The sequence below is a fragment of the Plutella xylostella genome, chromosome 8 (genome assembly GCF_932276165.1).
Source record: "Plutella xylostella chromosome 8, ilPluXylo3.1, whole genome shotgun sequence".
In the NCBI taxonomy this organism is placed as follows: domain Eukaryota; kingdom Metazoa; phylum Arthropoda; class Insecta; order Lepidoptera; family Plutellidae; genus Plutella; species Plutella xylostella.
Genome location: NC_063988.1, coordinates 9,602,753 through 9,630,021, shown reverse-complemented (window position 1 = coordinate 9,630,021; position 27,269 = coordinate 9,602,753). Strand labels below are relative to the sequence as shown.

Genomic DNA, 27,269 nt, shown 5'->3' with positions numbered 1-27,269 from the left:
AATATTTTTTTAAATGTTTTCATAGAAAACATAAATCTAAATATTTACTTGCTCAAGTGAAGTAGGTAATACAAAAATAACAAATATTTCAATACTAGCTGTTGCCACGAGCTTCGCTTCAACTTAATTAGTTTTCCCGTGGGAATTCCGCGATAAAAAGGCTACTTTTTATCGCGGAATTCACTGGATTAACACATAAGCTATTATGTGTTAATCCAGGGTGTCAGCTAACTCCATTCCAAATTTCATTAAAATCGGTTCAGTTGTTTTGACGTGAAGAAGTAACAAAGGTACACACATACATACATACACACATACTCACAAACTTTCGCATTTATAATATTAAGTAAATTCACGACTCACGACCATTGTATCGAATTAATTTTAATTACTTTATTTTATTCTTTAGCATGGCATCACTTGCAACTAAATTCAGGGATAACAAACCTTTTTAATCGATTTCAAATAAAATATTCTCAATTCGGTAAGTACATAATATGTTCGGTATATAGGTACCTATGTAAGATTATTGGAACTGCACCATATTAACATATGACAATCTATTAAGCGTAATAAACAAATATTTTTTTATTTATTTTATAAGTATGTATATATGTTTGTTGGTATGTATGTTTGTCCACGAATATCTCGGAAACGATTGATTCGATTGTTACTATTCTTTTTTAGAGTTCCGTACCTGAAAAGGAAAAAAGGAATCCTTATTGTTGTCCGTCTGTCTGTCACCACCCTTTTTCTCAGAAACGGTTATCAAGCTAATATTTCATATAGATGTACATAATGATGAAATTAAAAGGAAAAATATCTCAGGTAAGTAGACTTGTACGGAACCCTCAGTGCGCGAGTCCAACTGGCACTTGGCCGGTTTCTTATCGTTGACCTTTCGCGTTGTGATAGTTTGTTGTTTTTATAAACGTTATGGAGACACAACCTGGCCCTTCCCAGGAAGCGGCCCCATCTGACAGACCACAAGAGTCAGACTTTCTCTCTCCCAGAAAGAAGCGTCCTCGTGGTTCTTTTGCGCCTAACATAAAGACCATCATTCTAAATATTTAAAAATATAATATAGAAAATTGTCCGGATACAACTGATGTTCAGACTCGTATTGAAAAAAGTACCCAGCCAAAAAAGGTTTGTGATCTCTGACATGTCAAAAATGGATAACTGTCAGAATTCCGTGAGATTAAAGATTAGAGATTAGCTCCTGGCAAAAGCTTAGATTTTGGTGCCAAATGCACAGTTAGTTAGGATGACTGCCAAAACTGTTGTGAAGTACACAGAAACTGCACAAAATTGTTGCACGATATATTTAGTGAGTTTTGAGAGCTGTCCTATCTGCGTGGAAGTGCGATGTAAAAGATTGCACCAAATACGATATACATCGGTACTAACAAATATCGTTCGAAAACGCATTTACTCAAAATGCAGCGTGATGTGTGGGAGTGTGAGAACCGCCTCACCTTCATTAATATACTTAAATAAATAAATCATTCCATCATCACGACCCATTACATCCCCACTGCTGAGGCACGGGTCTCCTTCCAATGAAGAAAGGGTTTAGGCCTAGTCCACCACGCTGGCAAAGTGCGGGTTGGTGGGCCCCAACACAAGCAAGCTTGTCCACCGTTCTTCTCTTTAGACAGAAAGAGCCCCCCTTATCCGAACGGAGAGTAGTTTGTAAAAATTGACGTTCATCAGAAAATTTTATATTTGTACGATGAATAAAAATTATTGACTTTGACTTTGACTATTGACTTTGAGTGAGTTGTCGGGTAAGTGGGCAACCCGATGGTCAGATGTTTTCAAGCCGCCCGAAAGCCTCTGTGACTAGGCTTAACAAATCATTCCATACGCTACTTAAAACATTATTTTACTGTTGCGAAAGTGCGAGGGAGAAAGCTATTAGAAAAATAAAGCTGAAAACGTGACGAGAACACAGCATCGACATTGAATATGAGACCGCCTAATGAGTTATCCAGCTGCCAGCGGCTCGTGGATTGCGAATAAAACCTAGATAAAAGTGCGATAGCCATCGCTTTATCAAGGGTTCTGTAGTAGCATAAATATGAACGTGTCTGAAGGTAATCGCACACAACGTGTTGCGGGCGCCGCACCGCTGTTGTAATTTTAACAGTAAAACACCTATTTTTCAAAATCACAAATACGGGTCCTTAATTTTTTTATAATCTTTCCGATAAACTAATCATAATATTCGTTATAACAAGTTAAATGTTGTTCATTACTCATAACGGGTGCTTACAACCGAATCAGACATAATTATAAAGTAAGTATTCTTGAAAGATTTTGGCTAAGTACACTCACGGGCAATGAAAAGGTTGCACTTGCACTCCGAAAAACACACATTTTCTCCTAAACGGAAAAAAACTTTATGACGCCTTCTGCAACATTGAAGTACATTTAACGGAGCATCAGGATATTACCAACTAAACACAATCATAGGTATTTTGTTCAAATTTTAAATGGAATATTAGAAAAAAATTGGGTCTTTTGGTGTCGGCTTTTTGTGAGTGGAACTATTTCATTGCCCGTGAGTGTAGTATCTAATTTAAAAGATTAGATACTACATTTAACTTACGTAACACCTCGAAATAAATATACATGGGTTAATTGGCTTTATGTTATTTATAACTACAAGCATTCCCGCACCCAAACACATATTGAAAACAAACCTCAACCGTTTACAAAGTAGCCTTCCCTGTTATTTTATATTATACGGGTGGAGGGAAGAAGTGGCTAATTGATATGGACACAGCCCTGATGGGAGCCCACTAGGCAAACAAACTACATACAACCTTTATGGGCAACAGTTACACACTAAGGTCGTTTGTCCTTTGAATATTTGCAAATTACACTATGATGGCGCGAGGCTTTCACGAGATATCAGTCAGGGGAAACTGGTTCTAAAATGCTTTCACACTTTTAAGCTATGTACAAAACTTTTTGCCCGAACTTTGAGTGAATTTCGTATGAGGATGTTAATGTCGGATCTCACGGATCGCCCTCTAGCGGCTGTACTGTGTACTGAACTTACTGAAAGTTCTAATGGTATGTTATTTTGCCATTAATTGTAATAGCTTTTTTAGTTACAAAACTATGTAGTTACAAAACCCAAAAACAATTTAAGCACAACCTATATTTTGATGGAATTAGAATATGTCGATACAAAATAATCCAAATGTGTATTTTAGCTTTGATTGTTTGTGATACTACAATATTAAAAGAAACGGTGACGGAAAACATCATGAGGAAACCTGCACATCTAGATTCTAGATGTGTATCCTAAGCGCATTGCACTTATCCCAAAAAACGGCGATATGGTTCGCAACCTATTGCGTGAGTACAAATGTGCTGCGAAAAGTGGGTGGCTCGCTTGTGAGCCACCTCTGACTACCCCTTCGGGGATTACAGTCGTGAATGCATAGTATGTATGTGATATTCAAAAAACAAAATTGCTCTAAATTATTTAACCGATACCTACCTTTAAATTGAAAATATTGAAATGTCATTGATCAATCCATTGGTCTTCATGAATATTATTACAAAGGGACCCTGAAAGATGCAACCCTCATTTTCTAGGTCATGCCTGCGACCTCGATGAAGACTATTAAAAGAAGAAAAAAAACCTTTATCTTTCAGACTTTTTACTGAAAACGATTGCTGATAGAATGTCTCCAGGATTATTTAAATGGGTTTTGTTTCGATTATTGTGAAATTATGATGATTGATGATATTTAGACGAATGGCGTAGTGGTTAGTGACCCTGACTACTGAGCCGAAGGTCCCGGGTTCAGTTCCCGGCTGGGGCAGAAATTTGTTTAAACACAGATATTTGTTCTCGGGTCTTGGATGTGCCCGTAAAAATGGCAATAGGCCCGCCCCCTATTACATTGGGACTAAACAAAACACTGGCGAAAAGTGGGTGCAGCAATGCACCTCTGCCTACCCCGCAAGGGAGTACATTAGTACAAGGCGTGAGTGTGTGTGTGTTGATGATATTAAGAGAATTAACTATAGGGTAGTTTCTATGAAAATTACATTTCTATTTGAATACACTATTGGATCGATTTGTTGACTAATACATTTTTATCCTATAAATCTTAATAGCCAGTTTCCAGCGTCATATAAAATTTCAGTGCATATGAGCCCCGGTCGACCATATTTCATTATTAGCCGAAATAACTTTTGAAGTTGCTGTAAATTATGACAACACCCAACTGTGTTGTTGGACACCGCACTTTATCAAAATATTATGAAGCTGGAAAATATTTCAGTTTTCAGAACGTATATCCTAACTTCCTAACTAATATTATAAATGCGAAAGTAACTGTGTCTGTCTGTCTGTCTGTCTGTCTGGTATACTGAAATCTGGTATACATACGGTCTAGACCCTGGGAAAGAACATAGGCTACTTTTTATCCCGGAATTCCCACGGGAAAACTTTTTAAGGCGAAGCGAAGCGCGCGGGAACAGCTAGTATTGTATAAAACGAAGTTTCAGCTTATTAATTTTGTATCTTATTTTTAATTTTTGTGTAAATAGGTACTGTATATTTTGATTTTTCATTACTTTCCAAAAAGAAACAGTAATTAAGTTCTTCCTTTGACAAATTATTCTACTTTACCATACTTTACACAATAAAATTATGTGTGTGAACTTAGATTTTAGGTTTATTTAAACATAATTGGAATACTGAATCTATGAAAAATATAAGATTTTTCATACATTCAATATACCCATTTAGTAACTAAAAAGGCACTACACAGTGTACAACATCTATAAGTTATTGGCACTGTATACATTGTATGTAGAATTGTATCTACATCTATAAATTAAAACGTCACGATACGAATCAGTCGCCTTGGATATCTGATACAATAGTAGCCATCTTGGTTAGGATAAGATCCTAAGGGAATAGATTTGTTTGCTATTAGGGTGCACGCACACTGAGGAACATAATATTATGGATTTTTACATTTAGAAATCGAGTTTTCAACAATTTTATTTCGTGGTTTGCTGTAAGTAGGTATGTAATTATAGTGGTAAGATCATTTTATAAATTTACTGAACCACTCGAGTTGGTCAAATGGTCAGTACTGAAACCGACTTTACTTTAAACAACTTTTGTTATTTCTTAAAAATTGATTTTCGGTAAAAAAACATAACTCGTTACATGCCATAACATGTTGATTACGTAACTATTTTACTTCGGAAAGTTTTTTTTTCCCAAAAATGCCCAAAATTCCTAGGCTAAATTTATATGATTGAGAATCTGAGTCACAACCACCCACACTCCCTTTTCGCAACTAATATTGACCTGCTACCGTATCACTAACGACACATTCGCAATTAACAATCCATATAGACAGCGTCGTTAAATGGTCGGTGGTGGTAACCCTACTGGTTGTATACATTAAATTCAAAGAAATAAATAAACAAAATGTTACAATGTGCGCGCGCCCTTATCTCCCAGTATCTGTAGCACTTTGATTAATTGTCTACAAATTGGGAATCGTGGAATGAGGATCTGTCTCCCGGGATAAGTCGTCCACGGGAAGACGCTAAGGCTTTCTGGGAAATGAGCCTGCTGCCGTCGGACGCTAACGAAGGGTGGCTGCATGCTGCTAATCAACAAGCTTAGGTGCTCTGGAAGAAAAGGTTTATTAGGATGATGTAGCGTGTTTAGTGCCAATTTCTCCATAGTCGGTTAGAGCATAACCAGAGAGTAGTGGTTGACTTTTGACACATCTGTCATGAATTCTATATGGAGATGAAGTACAATTAATAAATCAATCCCTGTAGGTTAGATAACCGACTATGGAGAAATTGGAACTTAGGGTAAGAATACATATTCAGAGGACTGTGAATAGAGTTTGTTAAGTATCGGAAGTGATCTCGTAAGGCTCAGTGATCGTAAAATGTAGTTATTCAATACACGCAAATAATATTATTAGCGATTTAGTAGAGGTATAAGGACAAGTATTTAAATAATATCGCGTCTATTAAAATGGCAATATTGCTGAAAAGTAAAATCACAGTGCCATTTTTTTTTTATTAAGAAATGTCAATCTCACACAAATGTTGTAACCATTTATGAGATTTAAAAATAAGCGCTGGCAAAATAAGCGTTTGAAATTCATGGATTTTCTTGGAAATGTTCCCAGCACTTACGGAAATATTAGCTCGTCAAAAAAGCGAAACTTTTCACCTCAGATATTGAATGAAACTCGCAAGCAATGTTAGAGATTCTCCGCTGTTATTTTAAGTTTTGTCCAATACTTTGGTACATTGGATCTTCTTGTTGCCTAACTGAATTTATATCTTGTCTTTTTAAGGTAAGCGTAAGGTAATCTTTCGGCGTCACACGCAACGCATCGCATTCATCCATTTTCATAAATTAAGTTTATGAAGTTAATGTGTCCTTGAGTGCGTCAGCGAAAACAAAAAGAAACAAATAATTTATTTATTTATTATTTATTTATTTGTTATTTTTTGGAGAATCAATAGCATTAAGCCCACCCTTTGTACAGTTGTTTTTATATTTGTGCAATAAAGTATTTAATAAATAAATAAATATAATTACATAGTGCCTATAATTTAAATACGATACATTATTCTCATGAACATTGTAAATTAAGCATTGAAATAAAGTCCCGTTTTGTCTCTTTTTCAGTGAGAAAGTCGTGGAAATGACAAGTCATCACGATGAAGGCAGTAGGCTACATACAGGCTGGTAATAATAAATAACAATAATGAATGTTTTTATCGGCACTATCAGCCCGTCTAGTACAGGTTTGATAGTTTATCGAAAACTATAAAAGTTCACGTTTTCTCGCATACACAGTGGCGCCACCAGCGGAAACTATGATTAAACTTTTGACAGATAATGTATGCAAGTGACAAAAGGAAACCAAAACTTTTTTCGTTTTAAAACAATGCAAAATTCGTACTAGACGGTCAGAGCTCTTAGTACGGATTTTGCAGTTTACGAAATCAAAAAAAATTTAGGTTTCTTCTGTCATCTGCATTAATTATATGTCATAAGTTTTATCATATTCCCATGTGATATGATGAAACTTATGATGGATGCTAGTGCACTAGCAGCGCCACTTTTTATGTGAAAAAACGTAAAATTTTCGACAAATTAGGTATAAAACACTAACTTTTAGCCGTAATTTCTTTTAGATCCACCCTGTATAACACACAGTATGTTATCGCCATCACTCATACACTCCACGAACAATGAGTAGATAAAAGCCAGTCATGTAGCTCTTTTGTTCTTGTAGTGGAGTTATTAATAAAGCGGCAGGGGGGGGGGAGGGCGAGACCTTCTGGGATTGGTCATCTTGCTCGTGTGAGTTTGAACTTGATCGTTTCTATCGTATCGTATTGGCCGAGTACTTAGATTAACAATATGCGAGCAAAATGGTGTGGCACAAACATAAATCATGTATTCACGGACCATGTATTCTTCATGGCAGAAATCTGTAAATTAATAATATAAAATATTAAAAAGTGTGTGTGTGTGTGTGTGTTTGAGTAAAGTCCACCGCTCAGCTAAAATTTGAGCTGGCTCTTACTAATTGACAAGACTAAAGTTAAAGTTAAAAAAATGACCTGAGAATTAGCCTTAAAGATGACTAAGTAATTAGTCAAGGGTGAAGTTACTTAAGTAACGGACTTTCCTTTCAACTCGTTGATTGAAGTTAAAGTTAACGTAGAAACGAGAGTACCCCTGAGAAATGAACTACTTTGTACTCACTAAGGAAAGGGAACAGATTAAATTTAAGACGGGGTTGCCAGGAACGAAAACAGACCCGTGAAACCGTTTTTGAAAGTTGTAGCGTAAATTGTTGTTATAATCTGAACATTATGTATATTTTTTGGGTACACTACATAATTCCGAATTACTTTTTTACGAATATGAAAATAACGATTTTTAAAATTTCGAATTTCATAGTTCCGAATAATTCACAATCCCGAATTTTAAGTTTCCGAATAACGAAAATCACGAATAGTTTATAAACGAAATTTCAAACAACACATTTATTAAAATGACGAAAGTCAATTTTTCGAATATTATTATTTCGATGTTTCAAATGTACGATTTTTTATAATATCGAATTGTTAAAATTACGAATCCCGAAGTTTTAATATTCCAAAAATACAAATTCACGAATGTTTCTTAGTTAACAAGAAATGGTTATATGAATAATGCAGCATAATGCGTATAAAAACAATATTTTATAAGCTATATTATGTGAAACGCTCCGCTCCGCTTCGCTGCGCTCCGCTTTGTTTTTCGATATCTATGTGCACCTAACACGCTCCTCCTCGCTTTGCTCGTCGTCGCACCTATCTTTAGGTTTAGGTCCTAAGGTTTTTAAGTTTAAACACCATAAAAGTCCTAGCAATTGTTTTGCTCTAAATTTGAAACGCTCCGCTCCGCTTCGCTGCGCTCCGCTTTGTTTTTCGATATCTATGTGCACCTAACACGCTCCTCCTCGCTTTGCTCGTCGTCGCACCTATCTTTAGGTTTAGGTCCTAAGGTTTTTAAGTTTAAACACCATAAAAATCCTAGCAATTGTTTTGCTCTATATTTGAAACGCTCCGCTCCGCTTCGCTGCGCTCCGCTTTGATTTTCGATATCTATGTGCACCTAACACGCTCCTCCTCGCTTTGCTCGTCGTCGCACCTATCTTTTGGTTTTGGTTCTAAAGTTTTAAAGACGTTTATGTTTTTTTGTCAAAATCACGAATTTTCATATTTCCGATCGGGATTTGACTTTTTCGTGATTATAATAAATCGGTATTTTATTTTTCGTATATTAAAGTAATCGTTTTTTTTAACATTCGTTTATTTAACAATCGTAATAACAATATTCGAAATTATAATTTTCGTGATTATTATAATTCGGTATTTAAAAAAATCGGTATTGCAATATTTCGTAAATTACATATTCGGGGTTATCAAATTCGGAAAAAAGTTTTTCGGAATATTTGGGTGTTCCCATATTTTTTACCAATCAATATAATAGTATTACTCTTTATTTGCACCAATAAACATAGAAATAGAAAAAATATACACTTAAAAAGAAAAACAGTACAAAAATGGGGCCTTATTGCTTATAGCAATCTCTACCTGACAACCTTTGGATGACAGAGAGAGTTAAAAAATAATAAGGAGGTAGCTGAGGTGCTAGAGAATAAATAAATCCAGAATAATAATAATTTACTTACAATTACTTTGGTTACATTGAAATTAATATATTATTATAAAAATCTTTATTGATAATACGTTAAACCTCGCGTTACAGTTTCGTCGTGTCGAACGCCTTAATTGAAATTTCACTTCAGCAGCTTTTTGAAGTATCGATTACTCTAAAGTCGCCCTAAACAAACACGCCAAGAAAATTCATTATTTTTCAGTGGAGGAAAAAAACACTCGTACCTTATTCCTCTTCCTTTGGAATAAAATATGTTTGTAAAATTTTCATTCTCCGACCTTGCCAGTGTCTTGCAAAATGATTTTGACAACGATGTGATACTGTCATCAGTTTTAAAGCAGCAACCAAGTATATTAGAACTTAGTATAGAATTTTAGCGTGTAGAATTTTAAAATTGTTGGACGAAAGTTATTTAGCATGACTTTCCCCCTTTCGATCTATTATACTGCTTTTGTTACATCCTATACCTATCTGCGTATTCCGAAAACGTTACACAAAACTCTTTTATGGTAGGTACTTATTACAAATAAACCTTTACATAAATATTCCACAGAAGTAAAAAACATACCTAGCCGACCACGCTCGCGCTGGGTATAATTTCTTTACTCCCGACTTAAAACCCGACCTTTTGACGTTGCAACAGATAAGTCGCAGTGTCAGTAACATAAAGAGCTGGGTAATCTCGAAAATGTCTAGATCTGTTTACCGAGATACCGAGTCTTTCGCTGTTCTCTCGAGCGGAAAAAAAACGAACACACAAAGGATTGTTTCAGACCAACTGACAGATTTTAAAAGGGTAAAAGTTATCATGGTACCTAAGTTCTGTTATGGTTGAAAATATTATTTAGGCATTTCAGGAAACAAGTCCATAGTATACTTGTTTTTTCAAGATAATTATTATTATCCACCTGTAATCACTATTGCTGGGCACAGGCCTCATCCTAGGAGCGTCAAAACAAATCACTCCTCAAATAAAGTAGGGTTATACGAATAGTAGAGTCAGTGTAAAATGCTACATTTTTGAGCCATACGCTTTCTATGTCATTTCACTTTTATTATCTGCCTGATTAGGTTCATGTTATTATTGCCATATTATAGCAATAGCTAATATCCATCTATCTATCAATAGCATTCATCCAGGGATACGCTCATATAAATAAATAAATAAATATGTGGGGACATCTCACACACGGCCATCCGACCCCAAGCTACGCACAGCCTGTGTTATGGGTATCGGGCAGCTGATATTATAATATCTACACATAGATAGAAACATATTAAATGTAAATACCAACACCCAAGACCCAAGTACAAATAATTTGTCTTTAAACAAATATCTGCCCCAGCCGGGAATCGAACCCGGGACCTTCGGCTTCGGCAGGGTCACTAACCACTACACCAGTCGACCGTCATATGGACGGCTAAAACTGAATAACCTGCCTGAAGTGCCGTGAATGAAGTGGACCTTGAAACATTTGGTATTCATTTATATCAATTCCCTGGCACAGGATGCAGGTGTGTATTCCAAGAATACGTTTATTGCAAACTAAATAATCATTTCGTTAACGTCTTGTTTGTTGTTGATTTAGCAGCTCAGTTGAAGAACAGATGCGTAGTGCATGCAACTTGAAATCATCGCTATCATCATCAACCTGTTATTTTCCAACATATGCATCTCCCATAGCGATAGTGCATAAGATAGTAAAAAGAGAGCTAGCTACTTACTGAGATAGATAACCTAGCGATTCATTACAACAATTCCTTGAGAACAATTTACGGTTAATAAAAACGAAGCTATTTCGCATCAACAGTACAAGTGTATGTTTGCAATGTAAAGACGAACCCTTCTCAGTTTGTCAGGACCCCTTTTTCTCGGAAAAGCTGGAAGAATTATAATGGCGGAGGTCAACGGCCGGCTATATACCTACTGTTAAAATTTTCAAGGAAATATTCGTCGTAAAACCGGTATTTTTCTTTGAAACTCACTGAGCCGTCGAAGGCATTGGTGCAGAAACTTCGGATCGGCAAGGAAAGGCCTCAGAAGTCAAGCAAGGAAATAAAGCTACCGACTTTACTACTCGAGAGCTGAGACAGTTGTAGGTAAACGCTTGTATTGTTATATTATTTTATACGGCATTTGGTTTGCTGGGAGATGGCTCAGGAGTTTCTTGGCTCCGTTCTTCTCCTTAGACAGAAAGAGCCCCCCTTATCCGAACGGATACGGGGGATATCCGAACGGAGTTTGTAAAAATTGACGTTCATCAAAAATTTTTATATTTTTACGATGAATAAAAAATTTTGAGTTTGAGTTTGAGTTTGGGGAACCGGTCTGTCTTTAAATATAACCATTCGGTGCACTGACACTATAAACATGAAATTACATAGTTAATCATAATCAGTGTAGGCCTTTCACCGCTAAATAAAACATAGTTTTATCTCTGACATTTTTATTATTATTTTGGAGTTAATAACTATAACTAATCCTGAGTGTTTATATTAGTTAAGTATCTTAATTTATTTATTAAATTATCGGATAATGTTATAAGTTGTGTCCCGGTTAGCAAAGCTTTTATAATTTCCAATTGTTTACATAATATTATAATGAAAGCACATAAAATAGGTACCTATGTTTAAAAAATATCGATTATAGTGCTTAACAAAATAAAACATCGATAAAATAAACAATTTAGTTGGGATCCATTTCCGTTTTCATGACTTTACAGAGGCACTGTACCTAAAAGTAATGATGACCATCGTATCGAAAGATTTCGATTATGTCAGAGGTAAAATAACTATGAACGTTTGTAGGTACCTACCACGCACATTATAGTGCCACAAACTTATCTGTTCCGGTGAGAGCGAACTAAATTGGTCCATATAATCTATGTCATGTCAATATGAAATTCATTAGTAAGTACTGAGGTATGGACCAATTTAGTTCGCTCTCACCGGAACAGATAAGTTTGTGGCACTATACCCAGTTCAAACAGGCGTCAGTCGCGGCATCTGTCAGTGGAGCGACCGAGCTGTCATCGAGCGTCGTTTGTCTCTGTCAGCGGGACGAGTGCGGCCACTGAGGACTTCTAGTTATTTCTGAAATTGGCGTTGTTATTCCGAGGAAATATCGCTTATTTGTTAACCTAAGATGACGTGACGACGCTACGTTTTGCGGTGATAATCTTTATGTTTTTTTCATATTGTAGACAATTTTTTTTAACATTTACTTATTTATTACGTCTGACCCAAAATCGTCAAAGATGTAGTCTTTGACGATTTTGGGTTCAATTATCGATTAAGGCAAAATATACAATACCTATCTATTATTATTTTACATTAACCTGCGCACTGCCTAAAAGTCGATACACAAGCACATACGATTGTCGATGGAACATAATTTTATTATGTCTGAACCGCTTCCCACACTTTACAAGCGTACGAAAGCAAGTGTTATGATAAATAATCCGTCTCAGGACGAAAAATAATTCAGTGAAAGTTTTTTTTCCCTCTTCCCACGCCACTGGTCCGTTCATTAACTCGAAGAAAAGATCGGTCGAGATATCTGGCAAGTTGTCTGGACCGTCTCAATTCACTTTTCATGTAGATGAAGGTTTTGTGCTCTCCTGAAAAACGGTTCAGTCAAATTAAATGGCTTCCCTTGGCGTAGTCGTCTCACAATGTGAATTCTGTGACAGAACTCCCCGTCTCGCTACAAGTAAATGTTTGCGCTTTGACGAGTACTCACTTTATTCAAGCGAATTTTATTAAAATATTTAAATTAGTTGTAAGTAGTCAGACGGTAGTTTCAGTAATGTGGCTCAATGTGCAGCTAATGAATAGTCAACGGCTGAAGTTGATGATATAGAATAATATCTTAGAGAGCTTTCAGTATTATAAGATGCGCCCAGGCATGAATGAATTAAAATACAGCGTCTTCTATCAAAATAATTAAAACACAGGACCTTCATCATAGTAGTCATGGTCACGCGAAGAGCGGTGGTAGCTCAGTCGGGTAAGCGCCCGCTTCTCACGCCAGAGATGCGGGTTCGAATCCCGGCGCTGACATGTACCAATGAGTTCTTTTCTGAATTTAAGTACAATGTATACCATCGCTCTTACGGTGAAGGAAAACATCGTGAGGAAACCTGCATATCTAGATTTAGCACAACTAGATATGTGAACCCACTAATCCGCAGTGGACCAGCGTGGTGGGAAATGGTCCAAGCTTAGGAAGGCAGTTTAGACCTAGGGGATATGCACAAAGGTTCCACTCGAGAGAGCCAGGTGCAGGTACTGACACCCCCACAGAGAATAGAATAGAGAATAGAATAGTCACGGTCACTAACCACTACACCATGCCATCGTCGTGTACAGTTCGATTCAAATAACTTGATAGTTCCTTGTGTTTGGTTTGCGCTTTTTCAAACTAACCAACTGTCTTGACAATCGATAGATAAAATAATTGTAAAATTTTACTTCGAATAAAGATTACTTCATATCATAAAGCTTTAATTATGTAATCATGTGTCTTGGAAAACCTACAACTGATTAATTAACATAATTTATCCATAATCCGTAACAAGAACCCAATTCATTTATGTAATACCCTGTGTGTACACTGTACAATTGTACATGTGTATAGAGTGTAGCAAAAGTGGTACACTAAACCAAAAAGTGGTATATCTTTACGGGGGTGACTCAGGGGGTCGCAGATCAAAAGTTGTTCAGTCCTCACCCTTTCCGCTTACTTGACCCTCTTTGCAACACTAAATTAGATATTGAACGACCTATCGTAACGAGAGGTAATGCAAAAAGATCACTTTCTATTGAAACAGGTGAACTAGATCCTCAAATAAAAGTTTAAAATACAAAGCTGGACCACAAAAATATTTTATAAAAATATTCCTTGGACATCTCAATCTCCGGATACTAGCGTCGTCCAATCATTTTCCTTCCTTGTTGAGAATACACCGACATTTTCTCCGCTAAAAAATCAGCATTTGGCTTAAACCCAAAGTATCTCTTTGAGTGCTACGAATTTTTAAGAAATGTTGTGCTCCGTTTTAAAGATTAGCTAAAAGATACTTTAAAAAGCTTTGTTATTTAGTAGCAGAATATTCTGTACCATATTTTGTGTGCATTCCGAATACCTACCTCCATAGTTTTTTTTGAAGATATGAAAAGGTAAATCCTTTTACTTGCCCTTTTATTATAAATTCCGTAAGTTCAGATATTTTTACAAAATTACACGTAGGTACGTATATGTATATTTATTTTGATCATTTCTACGGTCATTTCATTGTTCTTACTGGCTGTATTTCGTGGTCGTATACAATATCCCTGGAACCTTGTCATACCCACAATTTCATCCGATAAACACATAGCCTCCGGCTACCAATATATTATTAAGGTTGCCTGGTCGAGATTGCTTGTCAATAAAACGCCTTTTTGACTCCGGTCCGAAAACAAGGCGTGTTATAAGTTAATGTGTGTGTCTCTCTGGCGTAAGTTTCTAAATGGAATTGAAAATAGTTTTGTTTACTACTACTAGCTAGACATTAAAAACAGTTAAGCACTATGTTTCTTAAATAATTCTTATTACAATAGTTATTAAAAGTGAAGTCTGTATCCACAGACAAACCAGTAAACTGGTTTTGTGGGTCATTGACTAATTGTATTGTGTTTTTATGATTATTAATAAATACATTGAAACTGAAATGAAACATAAAGGCTTCATACATCATCATTATAATATCTCACTTTAGGTAGGCATGTGGACAAAGAATTAGTTATTAGAGGTATAATTCGTAACTATATACTCAGGTAATCATTCACAAGTTCAATAACAAAACTACTACACCTACGGGGGTTAATTCGGAGAAGACTCAGCCGACCCAAGCTCCAGTAATCCAAGCCTACCTACAACCGATCCACAATCCTACCTTTTGTTTCCAGCCGGTAGATGGCGCTATAACTATGCGCATATCAAATTGTAGCTCGTTTATCAAGTGCGTAAGCCGAGTGATTCGCCGCCCGCCAGCCCCTTCCGGGGATCTTCTCCGAGGAATGAAGCGAGGCGTGACTAAACGAAGGATTTCATGTGCTGGAGTAATTGATATTTTAAGGTGCTAAGGGTTATTTTGCGGTGTAGCTTATCCTCGAGCTCGGACTGATAGAAAGGGCCGGGTATTGTTAGGTAAATGAGTATTTTTAGGGTTGGTTTGTTGTGCGTAATTTTGTATCTTGAGTTCGCTATTTTGGGCTCTATTGTTTGGTTTTGCTTGGCTTTTGGACTTCAAATGTATACAGTCGCTAAACAATTGTATCTTTTTGAAGGACATTAGCAGGGCAAACGATTACGTATGGAAAGATAATATAGTAACATATAAAATATGTGGGTAGATTAGAAACGTTTATTTCTTGAATTTTCGAAACCTGTTAAATATATAACTTGTATAGATAATATTGTTTGAAAAATCACTGAACTACAATTTCATCAACTCAAAAATGTTTTACGTTTTTATCAATATTTTGCGGCAAAGCCTTTTTATTATTAAATAAAACGAAAACATATTTATTTAATTTCCCTCGTTCAATTTGTGTAAAACGTTTCACTCTAACGGAGTCTCTTTAAATTACTATTGAATTTTTCAGCAGCTGAAAAAGAAACTCTAAGTAATGGCTGGGACTTTGTTAGAAAACCAATACTGAAATGTACTGAAAATCCCACCTGGGAACTTGAAGATGCTAGCGTAATTCCTTATTGAGTAAATTGTGCTGAAATTTTCAGGATTCCTGGGCCTATTCGGCGAGGACGGAAAGGAATGTTGATATGTAGGGACATTTGTCTCAGCTCTCACATCTCATATACTAATACTGAGTTTTTTCTACACTAACGGGCAATGAAAAAGTTCCACATAAAAAATTCCGACACCAAATGAACCCAATCTTTTCAAAGAGTTCATTAAAAAAATACTAAATATATAAGTTTTTAGTTGGTAATATCCTGATGCTCTGTTAAATGTGCTATAATGTTGCAGAAGTTATTAAGCTAGCCTTTTCCGTTTAGGAGTAATTTGGTGCTTTTCTCAGTGGAACCTTTTCATTGCCCGTGAGTGTATGTAAAATTTTACAGTCAACTAAAAATATTAATACCCACAACCAACGAAACAATTGAGAATTTTAGCACTTGCAAGTGGCAGTCACAGCTCGTTATCCCCTCAATATACATACATGTGTTAAGCTTAAACCTATATGAGTTCTACCATCTTGCAGGTAGTATGGTTTCATAATTATGATCTATAAAAGTCACGCTGACACACTAAAATTATATTTCAGACAGTACGAGTGATAAACCCAGTTAACTTTTATCTAGACACCGTGAAACAAGCTCTTTATCCGCCGAAGCGGGAACATGTCATGAAAATGTTCACATCACGAGGCGACCGCGACAAAAAGTTTATTGTGTAAAGTTGAAGCCATTTTCAGCCCATGGGCTAGGAGGGTTACTCTATAATGACGAAAAATGGACGAACGAGAGCTGTGGTACAATCGCCACGCTTAATAAAACTAAATAGAGTCGTGGTTAGCGATACAGATTTGCTTTTCCAGCGTCGTAGGAGCGCTGGGCTAACGCACTCTATCTCGTTGTATTAAGCGTGCAGCACATCTAGTACAGGTTTGATAGTTCGTCGAAAACTATAAAAGTTTCAGTTTTCTCATTCAAAGTGGCGCTTCTAGCGGAAACTATCATGAAACTTTCTTTCTTTCGACAGATAATGTATGAAGGTGACAGAAGAAAACCAAAACTTTTTTCGTTTACATAATAAATTTCAAAAATCGTACTAGAGGCCCAGGTTGCGTGACAATTCTTGTTCATCCATTCGTGGATTTAGAGAGTAACCCCCGAGGACTGTAAATTATCTGGAAGCCATTTACCGGCCACCGCAACCTCACATGCTGCGGTGAACCCTCCGCCAGGATGGATCATTAATTTACTACACTGACTAACTTACTCACTCACTAGCACAGCCATTTAACTATGCGCCTTTGAATTTTAATTTTTAAATGACTGTCAGTCGGTTTGACCATTTATTCGACAAATTTTTCAGCACAAGCTTGCTTGTGTTGAGGTGCTCCAACTGCACTAGGTCCGTGGTGGACTAGGCCTTAACCCTTCCTTCATTGGAAGGAGACCCGTGCCCAAGCTTTGAGGACGTGATAGGGTGTGACGACGAAATGGCTTTCATGTTTTCCATACATTTAACATACAATACCTACCTACTTAGATATGTCCACGTCTGTCTGTGGATTCCAAAGTTTTGATTTTGTTTCATGAGCTGATGTTTTTAAATTGACGACGACTTGATGTTCACGTACAATCTTATAAAGTCTCATAAACCAACGAAAGTATAAAAACTTTATGTTCAACTTTTGCTCACGAAACAATCTTAATTTTATATTTTCATCACGTACTAACTATGTAAGTAATTATTGTATATTAAGGATTTATGAACACCAATCTGTGAATAGACAGCCACTGGATAAAATTAATTATAGCGAACGAACAAAGAAAGTTATCTTCGGTGGTATGGACAGCAAAAAAACGTAAAAATAAATTGAAATATTTAGTTAATGTGCAAATTCAATTTAAAGAAGACATACACAGAGCAGCCTTTATTAAAAAATCTGAACAATTATGTTACTTCAATAAAACATGGTTGCTAAAATAAAATTTGCTTAATTTTTTTTAAATTTGATATAGTTACGAAATGACATCGACGTCAACTTGCTAAAAATTCTGTTACATAATTTTTTGTTATTTTGTTTCTATAATAGAAGAACTGAATTATATCAAATAAACGTAGATAAACTGTTACCCCCTCACTATTTCACACCATAAATTTACTTGTAATTGGCTTGCTAAATATACATATTCAGTGATCTACTTTATTATTTCAAGATCAAATAAAAACCACTCATTATTCTGCTTTTGCTGTCCGTACATAATGATAATGATAATCATACTCTAGCGTGACACAAGACGATTTTGCCAACTCATACACCTAATACGAATCGCGTTGTTCTATAAATAAACTATCAAATTACCAGTTATATTCAACGAGTTATTAATTAGATACATTACCAGAGCTCTCTTTAACTCCAACCTACAAAGGGGTTTTATAAGTTTAGTTTAAAGTGACAAATATGTGTTAGTGGATTGCCGATTCTTATGCGGCTTTTATTATTATTGTTTGAGAAGTGATTATATCAATATTTCTTTTTCAGGGTTCAATCAAATGTATAGATCATGAAAATGTAGTACAACCTGTACATTTTAAAAAAATCTAATCCATTATACTCTATTCCAAATGCTGAAAAAGCTTCGAACGTTTGATTTAAGTATTTGTAACATTAGTAGATACATTAATAAATTTACTGAAATTCGTGGAATGTACTAAAAATCAACTTTAATTTTTGATCCCACGGAATTCTGATATTTTATAAGTGATGCTACTAAAAAATCTCTTCACCAAAAATATGAAAAATTTGGATCCATTTCAGGGCAATAAAAAAAGTACCTAAGTATATAATTTTATGCATCTCACAAGTTCTACTGACAACGTTTTATTCCGAAATTTTGGTCGTCTTCCGTGAATCGCAGTATGTGACTATAAAATAAATTACACCATTTTATATCTTATTCTAACACAAAGGTTCCATCAAAGCAATCTTATAACAAAAAAAAAGGAATTCTTCCAGACAACCTTTGGGTGGAAGGATATGTGATGAAAAAGTGGTGAGTGTACTAAATTACTCAAACTTTCAAGAAAACCATGACCCATAAAAATCTAGAAGGGAAATCTCGGATCACAATTTTTGACTTTAGTAACTTTTATGATTAATTAGAAGATAAAAATATTTACTTATGTCCAATGAAAAAGTTTCACGTGCCATTAACATTGCATATGCCACTGAACATTTTTCATTGCTTGTGAGTGTATAGTGACATTATGGAAGATCACCGGTGGGTTTGAAGGACCATTTTTTGGTTTTTCGCGTATATCACAGAAACCATGCGTTCTAGCAAAATGAATAAAAAACTTCTATCAAATCATAGCTCAAGGGTGTGGACTTTTTGCATGTTTATGTTCTAACTAAGCCAAACAAAGTTACGAACAGAAAAATTATGTTCCAAGACATCACCTTTTAAATTTTTTATGGGTCATAATAGTGAAAGTAAATTCCATACTATCCCTTATCAAAGGGTTTAAAATTAATTTTAAGACGTTAGCAGGGATTTTATCGGTGTTCTGAAAAGCCTAATAATGCCAGTTTTGGCTTCGCAATTTACAGAAAATACACTAAAACGCTTCCGCCCAAAAAACAAAATACCTACATCCTTCCGTGCAATTTCAAGAACGCAATAACGGCCCTTAGGTCCTTATCAATAAAGGTTTAAAAAAACTCACCTTCCCGCGATGTAGTTTCAAACGCACCTAGTCCTGTCATTTCACCAGCGTCTCACCCATCACGTCACATCGCCAGCGCACAACATTTCAAATTTGGAATAAAAGCACCAGAAAAAAAACAAAATTCGCGCGCGGCTTTTTTCTTTTTTATTCTTCACGAAGTTCGCGGCCAGTTATGTATGTGTGGTGGGGGAGGTGGGGGGACGTGCGACCTCTTTGGAAGCACGGTGTGGACTGAGCGAGGGGCGGCTAAGGTCGTGGCGCGCGCAGTAGGTACACTAGGTACCCTTCAGCAACTGAGCGTCTTTGCAGCTTCACAAGTCGTGGACCGTACCGCCTTTGCCTGAAAGTTGAGGTTGCTAAAAAATTATACCCATTGTTTATCCTAAAACTATAACTGAATAAAACACTTGTTTATTACTCATGTCTCATGACACGATACCGTGCTTTCGAATATTAAATAGTAAAATGTGCTGGTAACAACAGTCCCAGAACTCTGGTGCCCAGCTCGTATCGTAAATCGTGGATTTTGAAGTTCAAGCTCATTATTATTATGACGAATTGCAAGTTGTTAAATATAATATATATTTAACACGGCATTCGACACATGCATAACGATTTTTGTAGTTTAAGTTTTTCTATTTCAAACTATTAGATCCCGCCAGTGCTAAGTTGCAATAGAAACATCTACCATACCGCTAATTACATAAAATAAACACTCCTTTACATTAACGGGCCATTTCAGTGCTGGACAACACAACATTATTAAATATTATTATTTCCTATTCTATATTCATTTATTTCCTATAAGATTAGATGTTAATTAACTAGTAGGTACTTAATAAGTTATATTTTTGATTGTATTTTTGGTGTGTGTGTCGATTAAATAGGTTTCATCTTTTATTTTTTATAAAGAAAAAACTCCGTACATAACAATAATGTTTTCACTGTACCACAGAGAAACACAGTGATTTATACATTTGCTTATTACAGCCAGTCGCCGCACGTACTAGCGCGAGTGGGAAAAACAAAAGACAGATGGAAAGCGAATCATTCAATTGCTTTTGCTCAACGAGACGGCAAGATTTTTTGGTTGCAAAACTTTTTCTCTTACGTAGAGAAGACACATCGTTAGGTTAAAAGCATTTCTTTTAAATTGACAACGTAAATTGTATACGCGGGGAAAAGAGTACAGTAGGGCGCCCGTTTCAGAATACTTTTCGCTACGGAACCCTTTTGTTCCACAGTTTTTTTTTGCCGTAACACTAGTTCTAGAAACCCAGTCCTTGATTAGAAATCTAAAATTTTCGCGGTATCTCTGAAGGCCTCTCACGGAACCCTTGCATTCAGCTGAACACTAATCGGGAACCGATATGAAATACTCAACACTTGGACTACTTGGAGCCATGATTCGTGTTTACTTCGTCCTGCTCAAGGTTCAAATTGATACAACAAGAGCTGAGGTTTCGCTAGCATTGACTGTACGGTCAGCTGCATAAATAGCTACACACTTTTGTACCTTGACAAACTGACTACCTAACAAACAATTTTTGAATAGGGAGTTTGTGAGTTTGACTAGAAGTATACAGCTACTTATGTAGCTGACTGTACGTAGGATGGAGATGAAAACACGGTAATGCATCAATATCACGTCACGTTTTGTACTAAGCTGTAGCGTAGGCAGAAGCCTCGTCTTTTTATAAATTTGAATCAGCAAATTTAGCGGCTGGTTTATTTTTAGATTATTGAAACTACAGGGTGCACGAACGAAGCCTCCCAACGAAGAAATTTTTTCACGAATTAACAAATGTCGTAGAACGAAAGATTTTCTCATCTGTACTTTATACAGGGTGTTACGAAAATGGTACAGTTAGCCGAAAAGGAGTAACTCAGTAGGAATTTCTGAAAATCATCCATTCTATGTCATTTGGTAATTCGTGAAAAAAATTCAGTCCTCTCTGTGTGAAACCCTGTTTCGGCTTACATTTAGCAACACCTTGTATTATGTACAAATTACTTAAGCTCCTTAAGTGAAAGATCTTACGTGTTTCCAGGCATTAAAAAGCTATTAGTTTCTATTAGTTACCACCTACTTGCCTGATGGAAACAGTTTCGTTAGAGGATAAAAATAAGATTTAAATAATAAATATGGAAATTTCTGTGATTTTTGATATTTTAGTCCATAGTCGAGCTAGCTTCAGTGATCGTAACTTATCATTGAACTTAAGCAACTTATGACACGGTCACTCATTGGATGGGAGACCGTGCTTCGGATGGCACGTTAAGTTTAGCCTAATCAGAAGCCTTTGGGCAGCTTTCGCTACGTCAAAACGACCGATTTTAATGAAATTTGGTATGGAGTTAGCTGACACCCTGGATTTACACATAGACTTTTTATCGCGGAATTCCCACAAGAAATTTAAAGAAGTTAAAACGAAGCTCGCGGGAACAGCAAGTACAAAATAAATGTGTTTCTAAAGCGATACATAAATACATACCTAGTCCTACTAATATTGTAAAGGCAGTATGTGTGTATGCTAGTTACTTCTTTACGTCAAAACGACCGATTTTAATGAAATTTGGTATGGAGTTAGCTGACACCCTGGACTATCACATAGACTTTTTATCGCGGTATTCCCACGGGAAAACTTTTGAAGGCGAAGCGAAGCTAGCGGGAACAGCTAGTACAAAACAAATGTGTTTCTAAAGCGATACGATACCGATCACCCGATGTGCTAGTGAAAAGGTGGCATTTGTCGGCGGGACAAATGAAACAGCTTATTGGTTTAGAAGCTATTTGAGACGCGTGAAGAATATGTGACAAGGTTCTAACTTAGCATTTGTAGATATTTGAACTCGGGTCTTGAGATATATATAGATACTCAATACTCAATCTTTTATTGCATCCATAAGTAAGTGTTACAGGTGTTAAATACATTGAATTAGGAATATATCTTATATATATGTCGCAGCCGGATCGTATAATCCGCCGTATTACATTATGGCTAGCCGCATTACAAGACAGGGCCTCTTTGTAATGCGGCGGATCAACGTTTAGCCGTATTGAATATGACTGAATGAAAATGCACCGGATTGTATTAGACATCATACGTCATTCAATATGGCTGGCCGTTATGTAATACGGCGAGAGATTAGCCGCCGCATCAAAAGATTTTAGTTTCGTTTTTTTAACACTCGTGACGCTGCTTGACATAACAACAATAATGCCTTGGATACGGATATTTGATGATGATTAAAACCAAGAAATCGTGTTAAATATGTTAGTAAACAGTGACTTCAAGAAGAATTTTCACGTGAAATTAAATAATATCTATTCCGATCAATGCGGAACAGTGAAAAACGTACAAAAGTTATAACGCACATCAAACAGCTAAAGTGACCATGGATTCTGCTGGTCGGCGGATTTCCACACAGTATTACAGGGTCAAAAAATATAATTGTGGCCGGCAAAGATTATTTGATCTTGAAGAGACTGCGACTAGGCAAACGTAGTGTGGGACGCCCTCCGGCTAGATGAAATGACGACTTACGAAAGGTGGTTGGTTATGATTGGATGTGCAAAGCTATAGATCGCATCCAGTGATGTGCTTTGATTTAAGATCCTACAATCCGAGTAGTGCCCTTGCACAGTATTTTGATACTTTAACGGAAGTCCATATGGTAGCATATTTATTCTATTATGATTACAACATGTTTGTCAAACTACCGAAACCGCAAAATTCCTTCAGCAGTAATTTCATGGACATGGTCACCCTATAATTTAGTAGTAGTACGATGCGGCTAAACGTGGGCCGCCGTAATGAAGAACGTATCGAAATGACAATCCGGCTAAACGTTGATACGCCGTATTACAAAGCGGCCCTGTTTTGTAATGCGGCCAGCCGTAATGTAATACGGCGGATTATACGATCCGGCTGCGACATATATATTATAATGTGTTTAATATAAGTATCTATCAGCTTACCCATATTACAGGCTCTGCCTAGTTTGAGGTCAGACGGCCGTGTGTGAGATGTCCTCACATAATTTATTACTAGCAAAACAAATATTTAATTAATTGAACGATTTGCCCCACTTTGTCCATTTGTGTTTCTTCATAGCGCGGTAACCCACATAACGTCATTTCACTGCATCTAATAAATAGTTCCCCTTCCACTAACCGTCGAATACGCAACATAAGTTACATTCAGGGGGTCACTCTATATAAAAAAACGAACAAACAATAGTTGTCACGCAATTGGAACGCTTATACGAACGGTTGGAGGCTGTAGTTTAGTTTTTCCGAAGCTTTCAAGCGCTGCGCCAACCACGGCACTATCTCGTTGTACACTCACAGGCAATAAAAAAGTTCCACTCACAAAATTCCGACACAAAACAACCCCATTTTTTCAAAGATGTCATTTAAAATTTGAACAAAATATCATCGTTTTTAGTTGGTAATATCCTGATGCTCTGTTAAATGTACTTCAATGTTGCAGAAGACGTCATTAAGCTAGCCTTTCCGTTTAGGAGTAATTTGGTACTTTTCTCAATGGAACCTTTTCATTGCCCGTCAGTGTATTAAGCCCCCAATCCTCGTTTGTTCGTCGATCTAGAGCAGCTATACTCAAACCTTGAGTAGGTACTAAACACAACTCTGCAAAAAGCGTTTAAAAATGTTGTGATGATTGTATAATTCATTGGCGTATGTGTATCGTTCCTGAAGGAGCGTACATTGAAGGTGATAGCTAGAGAGTGACCCCGCAGTATGTTTAATGTAGCTACAATTGACGCATTGCATTTCACGAATTTGCATTCGCTATGACAGCAAAACAAAGGCTCTGGGTGTCGCTGTGTGCACAGTTAATTTCAATTTAGTTTTCCATTGTGGCTTGTGAAAATGATAAGTGAAGTTATTTGTGCAGTCGGTAAATTATTTAGTGGACAGGGTAAAATGTCTGTGATCTAATTTTCTGACGGCTGATATTAATCACACTTATATTTGATATTCTTAAAAATATTTTCGATGTGAAAATCATAAAAAGTTGTATTGTAGCAAGCCGAAAGTGGATGGCATTGGGGGGTATTTTAAGAATCAAATTCAAAAATTAACTAGCATATTTTTTTAAGTTAGGTAGTTGAAATAAAACTTATCGATTTAATAAAATGATGCCCGGGCACTGTAATTATTAACTGACTTTCTGATGAACACTTACAGTTTTTTTTTGTCAGATGCCAGAGGTCAGACCCAAAATCATCTCAAAATATTAAATGTCCCATGTTTAATAGAAAAAAAACTTAAAATATGATACAGGAAGTTAAACTGCAATCCATAAATTAGTTACTTATTATTTTTAACAAGGGAAATTTAAGATTTAACAAAGAACACTTAATTACTCTGAATTCTATGTAATAAATTCTCCCGTTTTTCCAACTCGTGCTCGCCTGACGCGCGGTGACGTCACGCTAGTGTCACCATGAATTATGAAAGTTCGGAAAATATTATAAGTATACTCTGTCCAATATATTATTGGTTTTTTGATATTCGAAATCCCATACATATTGGATGACTGCAAAGGAAAACCAACTTTACTTAACAGACATAAGAAAACGTCAAAAATGCAAAATAGTGGAAGCTCTATAAGTAGGTATCTATGGCCACTTGTTAACGACAATGCATAATAACATAATTAACGTCAGATAAGTAATCATAATGATTGATGGTAAGCTTTTTACAAAGTTTATTTTTATTGAAGGTATCACTCAAATTTTCTATTCATTCTTTGTTACGGGAATCAAACTAAAGCTTTTGTGATCAGAAACGTGTGGGCGCATTAATGAAGTCAACAGGAAATTACTTAAAATAATATATTAATTATGATGTACTATGAGTACTATGAAATAAATACAATCATTGCAACCTATTTCATGAAAACTAAACTCTTCGTAGCAAACAATTTCTTCATGATTATTTAGCATTTAATCTATTCAAAAACGTTTTAATTCCATTTGCCTTTTGTTCATGCAAAACGAATCGTATGGTTACATCTCATTTATAATGAATGCTCGAATGTCTGAAAAGTTTAGTGGCGGTTCCAATTTAAGAGAAAACTATTAAGTTTTCACATCTCAGAGACCACGTGTAATGAATTGGATGCATTTTGAAATATCAAAGCTTTTGTTTAGCTTGCAATGTAAGTACTAATTTAGGCACGTATAGTATGCTTGTTTGCAAGTTATTTTGTAATGTTATGTGCCAATTTCTCCATTGCCGGTTATCTAACCGACAGGGATTGATTTATAAATGAAACGTCATCTCCATATAAAATTCATGACAAATGTGTCAAAAGTCATCCACTACTCCCTGGTTACGCTCTAACCGACTATGGAGAAATTGGAGCTTAAGGTATTACGAAACTAGTTTTTAGCCAACGTTAAAAAGCACACCCAAGCGGCAATGAACAACGGCAATAACCGACCTAATCTAAAGCACAAAAAGTTGCCAATTTGCGTAGTAGCACGCTTTCCTATCCAATTATACGATAGAAGCTGCTATGTGAATAAGTCGATTAATATTAAGTGGGTTCCATTGAGGCCCGACCGCGGCATTTACGCAACAATATCCATAATTCAAACTTTATAGTCGATATTTTGACGCCATGTGTTATCAAATGGCGATCGCTGGCACGCTTCTATTGGATTAATTTAAAAGGAAGCTTTATTAATGTATTGCTATTTATGTAGGTAACTTGTGAAATTAAATTGGAACAGTTTTTGCCGAAAGCAAAGTGACCTCTCGGTGAGTATGCGACGACATCCTTTAAGAATAAGAATGTCGAACCTATACTATATACAGAATGTTGCAAAAAGGGTATACCTACTAAGCCTAAACCAGCATGTGCAGCATGTTATACATATCTAAGGCCGAAACTGAAATCAGAATTTCAAAATTCGCGAAAAAATATATATAATTTTATATACCATGCTGCACATGTAGGTTTCGGCTTAGTATACCTACCCTTTTTGCAACACCCTGTATACATATATGTTCAACAGATGCTGTGGCCAATGATGCTATAGCTCAAGTATATAGCATCATCACAACCCATCACGCTCCTATTACTGTTACGGAAACCCCAGAAAACCACCACTTGAAATCGGTCACCCATCCAACAGGTGATCGTGGCAAGTGTCGCTTATCTTCAATTATCATTTCATCAAACGGACGATTCTCAATTGAGCGATTAAAATTGAATATTTAATTTTTCAGAATACGTAAGTATTATCAATTTTGGCCAATTTCCTATTGTGATTTTTTGATTCCGTGTAAAATAAATTTGTAAGTACGGCATAAGTATGGCAAACCGCAAAACATAGATATATATACTAACAATTTATATTTAAGACCATTGTATTACTAACCTATGTTTACAAATAAATACTTTGACTTTGACTTTCCTAAACTCTGCCCAACCCCTAAACCTACATTTACATGAAGAGCATAAAACACCATGTAATACAGCGTACCTAAGCATGTT

The 27,269-nt window shown here is 36.1% G+C and overlaps 1 protein-coding gene across 1 annotated transcript in view; it reads right to left on the bottom strand.

Moving 5' to 3' along the window:
- LOC105393378 (5-hydroxytryptamine receptor) overlaps positions 1 to 19,980 on the bottom strand; it is a 73,893-nt gene extending 53,913 nt beyond the window's left edge. Inside the window, exon 1 of the mRNA XM_038115340.2 lies at positions 19,732 to 19,980. The gene's annotated coding sequence lies outside the window, so the exon portion shown is untranslated. The remainder of the gene's footprint in view (positions 1 to 19,731) is intronic.
- Positions 19,981 to 27,269: the final 7,289 nt, after the last annotated feature.